Source organism: Solea solea, unplaced genomic scaffold (assembly GCF_958295425.1).
Source record: "Solea solea unplaced genomic scaffold, fSolSol10.1 scaffold_55, whole genome shotgun sequence".
Classification (NCBI taxonomy): Eukaryota; Metazoa; Chordata; class Actinopteri; order Pleuronectiformes; family Soleidae; genus Solea; species Solea solea.
This window is the reverse complement of record NW_026704055.1, coordinates 175,001-182,500: the sequence shown is the minus strand read 5'-3', so window position 1 is coordinate 182,500 and position 7,500 is coordinate 175,001. Positions and strand designations below refer to the sequence as shown.

The window sequence follows — 7,500 nt, the reverse complement described above, 5'->3', positions numbered from 1 at the left end:
CGACACACAGTGCGACCCTAATTGATAATATTTTCACAAATATTATAGGGACAGGCATAACAAGAGGACTACTGATAAACGACATAAGCGACCACCTGCCAATCTTTGCTATCTATGACTGGAAGCACACTGTTACACAGACACAGAATAGAAATATATACAGAAGGGTCAGGACTGAAAAAGGGATGCTTACACTGAAAAACGAACTAATGAGGCAGGACTGGAACGAGGTCTACAAAGAAACAGATGTAAATGATGCTTATGATTCCTTTTTGCAAATATTTAACACGTTGTATAATAGACACTGTCCTGTAATGAAAAGACACACAAATCAGAAAAATGAGGGGAAACCATGGTTAACAAAAACGTTGATAAACGCCTGCAAGAAGAAAAACACCCTGTACAGACAGTACATGAGATTAAGGACAGAACATTCAGAAACGAGATACAAACAATATAGGAACAAACTAAATAGCATCCTAAAGGACTGCAAAAAAGAATACTACAGTAATCTGCTGGCAGAAAACATGAGCTATACTAAAAAACTATGGGACATTCTAAATGATGTGATCAAAAGCAATAACACCAAACCTAGCTATCCTCTCTACTTCAAGGACAAAAACACTAAGGAAGATAACAAAGAAATCATAGCAGAAAGATTTAATGAATTTTTCGTCAATGTGGGGCCGAATTTGGCAAAGAACATTCCTGACTCACTCCTTCACTGGGACCACTTTGATAAGGACAGAGACAGAAATCTAAGCACAATGTTTCTCACCCCAGTGAAGGACAGAGAGATTACACACCTGGTCAACAAATGTGTAGCAAAAACATCCACGGATGTTGACGACCTCGACATGAAGCTAATTAAGAAAGTAATAGTTGAAATCGTTTCACCCTTAACACACATCTGCAACCTGTCATTTCAAACTGGGACATTTCCCACCAAAATGAAAGTGGCGAAAGTAGTGCCATTGTTTAAGAAAGGTGACATACATGAATTTACAAATTACAGACCAGTCTCAATACTACCACAATTGTCAAAAATTTTGGAGAAACTATTTAACGAAAGGCTAGACAACTTCATTAACAAACACAATCTGCTATATGATAGCCAATATGGATTCAGAAGAAACCACTCGACGGCTCTAGCTTTAACTGAGTCTGTGGAAACCATTACTGACGCCATTGATCAAAAATTACATTCAATAGGAATATTCATAGACCTGAAAAAGGCATTTGACACCATCAACCATGATATTTTGATAGCTAAACTGGAGAGATACGGTATAAGAGGCATAGCACCGGAATGGGTCAAGAGTTATCTTCACAACAGATCTCAATATGTTAAGATGGGAGATTGCACATCGACTTGCTTGGACATAATTTGTGGGGTTCCACAAGGATCAGTGCTCGGCCCTAAACTGTTTATACTATACATTAATGACATATGCAAGGTATCCAATATTCTGAAATTAACATTATTTGCAGATGATACTAATATTTTCTGTTCGGGGGAAGACCTAAACCAATTAGTGGAAACAGTCAATAATGAAATGGCCAAGCTACATGTGTGGTTTAATATAAATAAACTATCTCTAAATCTAGAGAAAACTAAATATATGCTGTATGGGAAAAAAGGATGTAAGACTAGTATTAACATACAAGTTAATGGAGTGGACATCGAAAGGGTTAAAGAGTACAAAGTGCTGGGAGTGATTATTGATGACATGTTAAGTTGGAAGCCACACACCAAACAGTTAAAAGGCAAGCTGGCCAGGAGTGTGTCCATACTTTGGAGGGCACAAAAACTATTAAACCAGAAGGCACTGTACTTGTTGTACTGCGCACTAGTCTCTCCACACCTGCAATACTGCGCAGAGGTCTGGGGACACACTTACAAAACCACTACTTATCCCCTGTTTATACTCCAAAAAAGAGCCTTGAGAATCCTACATCATGCCAGTTACAGAGAACATACAAATCAACTATTTACCAAATCAAAAATACTCAAATTCTATGACTTAATAAAATACCGCACAGTACAGATGATTTATAGGGCTGCCAACAAAAACCTCCCTCACAATCTACAGACATTATTCCTGAACAGAGGGGAGGGACACAATCTAAGAGGGAACATGAGGTTTAGGCAGAGAAGGGTAAGAACTACATTAAAATCCTTTACTGTATCGGTCACGGGGGTCAGACAGTGGAACAATCTGGATGAGGAGATGAAAAAATCAGCAAAACTGAGTGTATTTAAAAAGAAGTATGTAGAGATGACTATTAATCGATACAGACTGACACAGAAAGAAAATATGACAAAGGTCAGAGACAGAAATTTGTAGACACTGGGGGAAACGGTGCAACGGCGCGATGGAACACCATGGACACATGAACATACACACATGGAGTCTGAGTTGACTGTCTAGAGCTAGACTATATCTCTGAGTGCTACCGGATGCTGAAACATGTTTTCTTTGTCAAAATGTCATTAAAAAAAAAAAAAAAAAAAAAAAGCAAAATAAAAAAAAAAAAAAAAAAAAAAAAAAAAAAAAGGAAATGAAATGTATGATGATAATGGGGCGGGACTAGTTAAGCTTTGCTTCTCCCGCTTTCCCTTTCGGTTATGTATATTGTGTGAACTGCAATGTTATGTGATGAGTGATCTAAATGTCATGACCGAAATAAATAAATAAATAAATAAAATAAATAAATAAATAAATATTTAATCCCCATATAGAGGACATATCAGATATTAAACTGATAAGAACAGATACTACACTTGATCTTAGCCAAAAGGCCGATAAGCGATGGCCCGCCAGTGTCTGGGGCCAACTCAAGATCTTGGCGCACAAGTTACTTGTTGTGGTGCCATGTTTCTGAAGTGCGCATAACAAAGGCTGCTGCCGATCACCTCCGCCCCCAGGTGATCTAAGTGCACCTCTGAGCCGTGACGGACAGCTGCTTGACATTTGACACACTCAAAGGGCGCAGCCATACAGCAAAGCCCACCAAAAATAACTTAAACTCTCGGACGTTCCTCTCCACGGAAGTCTTTAGTAAAAGGCGAAAGACTTGTGCATTTTGAAGAAAAACCAGAGTCGACATAGCCCCTCTCCTTGAGAGCAGCCAAGGAGTCTATCCGCCGGAGTCACCACAGTCTCGGTCGGCCCGGCCGGCCACCTTGGGACAGCCTTTCTTCAACGTTTTTGGTTTGCCGGCCAATCAACCGCCCACATTTGACTGCATGTTTGGAAGCGCATTCTTACTGTTGGTTGTGTGCTGCAGTTTTCTATCAATCGCTGAGGCTGTGGCACACCTCCAAGGTTTAGTGGTAGATGTGAGTGCATGAGCAAAGCAGCTCTGTGTCACACCGAGCAGTACAAACTGCCGGGCCGTTTCCCAGCTCCTCCGGGCTTCTGAAATGGTGAGCTGCTCCTGGCATCGCTTCAATATCAGGTCAATGTACAGGAGTGGACGGAACAAGCGCCAAAGTATTAACCCTTGGCATGATGGCCATGGATCCATCTCCATCAATCCAGTTCTCCTACAAAGAGCCGGGAAAGGGAGCATGACATTTCCTTAGAGCTAAAAGACAACACCCACAACGATCCCATTCCCAGCAACTTGGAAAGACTGGGGATGTCGCTCTGCGAGCACGTGAGAAGCCTGGAGATGGGCACACAAGGCGGAACTTTGGGCGGCTGACCTTTGCTTACAACTACGTCATCGGGGGAGAGCGCGGACGCAGTACCCCACCAGCAAAAATTATGCAGTCAAGATTCCCACGTTTGGGGAATTTGCAGGGGTCAGCACAACCAGAGTGCAATGGCTGAGCCTCGCCCTGGGTGAACCACCTTCTTGATCATGGTGTCTCCCCTGCCAGGTAAGTATGAGGTGTACTTGCCCAGCACTGGGTGGCTGTTCCCAGACACAGCTCTTTGGCCGATGGTGCAGGAAATGGATAGTCCCAGAGTCCAATGCCTTGACTCAGGTGCTCGTTAATGCTGTGCTGTGTTCAACTTCAACCTCCAGCACACATTGGAGAGGAAACACTCGACCTTTTCACTGGCATACCTGGCTGTCATTTCCTATAGATTCAGCAACAACTGGACCTGACGGCACCAACAGCAGCTTACCCATCTCGGTGTAGCTTCCAAATACTGGAATAGAGTGTAGCAGGTAGTGGCGATAAAGGCTCTGATCCTGGAAGCTAAGCAGGGTCGGGCCTGGTTAGTACTTGGATGGGAGACTGCCTGGGAATACCAGGTGCTGTAAGCTTTTACACTGCAGCACACTTTTACACTGCAGCACGCTTTGACACTGCTGCTTCCTTACAAGAAACGTGGGCTTGCAATCACGTTGACGCACGGCACACGTTAATGTCCTTCCAGTTTCAGCCTTGCTTTGGTTTTCACAGAAAAAAAGAGAACGGTGCACCGTTCCTGGTTGCACTGCAATACCAGGTTAATGCAAGGAGTGAAGAGAGCAAGCCCCAGGTTTCACCGCCCAATGCTCAAAAATGCATTTAATATGGGAAGGATGTTTTCAGGGACCAGCCAAAAGAGGGTTTTTATCTGTGGCGATGTGAACATTGACTTACTCAACCCGAAACGAAATACGATGATTGATGACTTCATTAATATGATGTATACGATGGGCCTACAACCCCTCATTACACGTCCAAGCAGGTTCACGACACACAGTGCGACCCTAATTGATAATATTTTCACAAATATTATAGGGACAGGCATAACAAGAGGACTACTGATAAACGACATAAGCGACCACCTGCCAATCTTTGCTATCTATGACTGGAAGCACACTGTTACACAGACACAGAATAGAAATATATACAGAAGGGTCAGGACTGAAAAAGGGATGCTTACACTGAAAAACGAACTAATGAGGCAGGACTGGAACGAGGTCTACAAAGAAACAGATGTAAATGATGCTTATGATTCCTTTTTGCAAATATTTAACACGTTGTATAATAGACACTGTCCTGTAATGAAAAGACACACAAATCAGAAAAATGAGGGGAAACCATGGTTAACAAAAACGTTGATAAACGCCTGCAAGAAGAAAAACACCCTGTACAGACAGTACATGAGATTAAGGACAGAACATTCAGAAACGAGATACAAACAATATAGGAACAAACTAAATAGCATCCTAAAGGACTGCAAAAAAGAATACTACAGTAATCTGCTGGCAGAAAACATGAGCTATACTAAAAAACTATGGGACATTCTAAATGATGTGATCAAAAGCAATAACACCAAACCTAGCTATCCTCTCTACTTCAAGGACAAAAACACTAAGGAAGATAACAAAGAAATCATAGCAGAAAGATTTAATGAATTTTTCGTCAATGTGGGGCCGAATTTGGCAAAGAACATTCCTGACTCACTCCTTCACTGGGACCACTTTGATAAGGACAGAGACAGAAATCTAAGCACAATGTTTCTCACCCCAGTGAAGGACAGAGAGATTACACACCTGGTCAACAAATGTGTAGCAAAAACATCCACGGATGTTGACGACCTCGACATGAAGCTAATTAAGAAAGTAATAGTTGAAATCGTTTCACCCTTAACACACATCTGCAACCTGTCATTTCAAACTGGGACATTTCCCACCAAAATGAAAGTGGCGAAAGTAGTGCCATTGTTTAAGAAAGGTGACATACATGAATTTACAAATTACAGACCAGTCTCAATACTACCACAATTGTCAAAAATTTTGGAGAAACTATTTAACGAAAGGCTAGACAACTTCATTAACAAACACAATCTGCTATATGATAGCCAATATGGATTCAGAAGAAACCACTCGACGGCTCTAGCTTTAACTGAGTCTGTGGAAACCATTACTGACGCCATTGATCAAAAATTACATTCAATAGGAATATTCATAGACCTGAAAAAGGCATTTGACACCATCAACCATGATATTTTGATAGCTAAACTGGAGAGATACGGTATAAGAGGCATAGCACCGGAATGGGTCAAGAGTTATCTTCACAACAGATCTCAATATGTTAAGATGGGAGATTGCACATCGACTTGCTTGGACATAATTTGTGGGGTTCCACAAGGATCAGTGCTCGGCCCTAAACTGTTTATACTATACATTAATGACATATGCAAGGTATCCAATATTCTGAAATTAACATTATTTGCAGATGATACTAATATTTTCTGTTCGGGGGAAGACCTAAACCAATTAGTGGAAACAGTCAATAATGAAATGGCCAAGCTACATGTGTGGTTTAATATAAATAAACTATCTCTAAATCTAGAGAAAACTAAATATATGCTGTATGGGAAAAAAGGATGTAAGACTAGTATTAACATACAAGTTAATGGAGTGGACATCGAAAGGGTTAAAGAGTACAAAGTGCTGGGAGTGATTATTGATGACATGTTAAGTTGGAAGCCACACACCAAACAGTTAAAAGGCAAGCTGGCCAGGAGTGTGTCCATACTTTGGAGGGCACAAAAACTATTAAACCAGAAGGCACTGTACTTGTTGTACTGCGCACTAGTCTCTCCACACCTGCAATACTGCGCAGAGGTCTGGGGACACACTTACAAAACCACTACTTATCCCCTGTTTATACTCCAAAAAAGAGCCTTGAGAATCCTACATCATGCCAGTTACAGAGAACATACAAATCAACTATTTACCAAATCAAAAATACTCAAATTCTATGACTTAATAAAATACCGCACAGTACAGATGATTTATAGGGCTGCCAACAAAAACCTCCCTCACAATCTACAGACATTATTCCTGAACAGAGGGGAGGGACACAATCTAAGAGGGAACATGAGGTTTAGGCAGAGAAGGGTAAGAACTACATTAAAATCCTTTACTGTATCGGTCACGGGGGTCAGACAGTGGAACAATCTGGATGAGGAGATGAAAAAATCAGCAAAACTGAGTGTATTTAAAAAGAAGTATGTAGAGATGACTATTAATCGATACAGACTGACACAGAAAGAAAATATGACAAAGGTCAGAGACAGAAATTTGTAGACACTGGGGGAAACGGTGCAACGGCGCGATGGAACACCATGGACACATGAACATACACACATGGAGTCTGAGTTGACTGTCTAGAGCTAGACTATATCTCTGAGTGCTACCGGATGCTGAAACATGTTTTCTTTGTCAAAATGTCATTAAAAAAAAAAAAAAAAAAAAAAAGCAAAATAAAAAAAAAAAAAAAAAAAAAAAAAAAAAAAGGAAATGAAATGTATGATGATAATGGGGCGGGACTAGTTAAGCTTTGCTTCTCCCGCTTTCCCTTTCGGTTATGTATATTGTGTGAACTGCAATGTTATGTGATGAGTGATCTAAATGTCATGACCGAAATAAATAAATAAATAAATAAAATAAATAAATAAATAAATATTTAATCCCCATATAGAGGACATATCAGATATTAAACTGATAAGAACAGATACTACACTTGATCTTAGCCAAAAG

The 7,500-nt window shown here is 40.6% G+C and overlaps 2 non-coding genes and 3 pseudogenes across 2 annotated transcripts; all 5 read right to left on the bottom strand.

Annotated features, from left to right (window-relative positions):
• Window positions 1–2,711: 2,711 nt before the first annotated feature.
• On the bottom strand, window positions 2,712–2,815 carry LOC131450813 (U2 spliceosomal RNA; annotated as a pseudogene).
• Window positions 2,816–2,994: 179 nt separating this feature from the next.
• On the bottom strand, window positions 2,995–3,107 carry LOC131450850 (U5 spliceosomal RNA). The gene has a single exon (XR_009235734.1). It is a non-coding gene; the product is annotated as a U5 spliceosomal RNA (small nuclear RNA).
• Window positions 3,108–3,733: 626 nt separating this feature from the next.
• On the bottom strand, window positions 3,734–3,897 carry LOC131450738 (U1 spliceosomal RNA). The gene has a single exon (XR_009235630.1). It is a non-coding gene; the product is annotated as a U1 spliceosomal RNA (small nuclear RNA).
• Window positions 3,898–4,432: 535 nt separating this feature from the next.
• LOC131450815 (U2 spliceosomal RNA) lies at window positions 4,433–4,575 on the bottom strand (annotated as a pseudogene).
• A 2,834-nt stretch (window positions 4,576–7,409) lies between these two features.
• LOC131450811 (U2 spliceosomal RNA) overlaps window positions 7,410–7,500 on the bottom strand; it is a 104-nt pseudogene continuing 13 nt past the window's right edge.